Genomic DNA, 744 nt, shown 5'->3' on the forward strand with positions numbered 1-744 from the left:
GCTCCATCCACGCCGGATGCAATTGGCAGTTTTATTTCGGTCTCAGCATCCTCGTCCCACCAGATGGCAGCCCGGTGCCAACCCCAGGGGCAGGTCAACACGTGCACCAGCGCTGGTGACCGAGCGAGGGCATGAAGACACAGTCCTCTGTCACCGGCCGCCCGCCGCCGCCAGCCCCGAGGGAGGCTTCCCGGGCCGGGGAGGGACCAGGACTCAGGAAAGCCAGGCCCTCGCCCGCCAGAGGTGGACTGTGGAGGCCGCCTGGGCCTGGCACGGCCACTCTGACCCTGTGGAGGCTTCAGAGACGGGAATCAGTTGGTGCCACTCCGCTGCCCTAGGAGGTAACGTCTGAGCTAGGGCTGAGGCTGGAGACTCCAGGCAGAGGAAACTGCCGTGCAAAGGCCCTGTGGCAGGGATGGTGGTCGGAGGCCAGGAGCTGAGAGCAGGACAAGGACCTGGGGGCCGGCAGCGATGAGGTCCGAGGAAGGCCAGGCCCAAGAGACCTTGCAGGCAGCGGACAGGCATCTCCGAGTGCCACGCCTCCTGGAACCGGCGGACACAGCTCTGGGCGGGAATCTGCTGATTGTCAACCAAGCTCCTGGCCGGGGCCCCAGCGAGCCAAGCAGACGTCGGCGAGGCTCCTCTTCCGTCCACACCAACCACAGAGGCCGGGAAAACGCCAGGCGCTCTGAACCCCAGGAAACCGGCATCGGAGGCCGGACACAGCCCAGCAGAGGGGACGTC

Source organism: Myotis davidii, unplaced genomic scaffold, assembly GCF_000327345.1.
Source record: "Myotis davidii unplaced genomic scaffold, ASM32734v1 scaffold221, whole genome shotgun sequence".
Taxonomy (NCBI): domain Eukaryota; kingdom Metazoa; phylum Chordata; class Mammalia; order Chiroptera; family Vespertilionidae; genus Myotis; species Myotis davidii.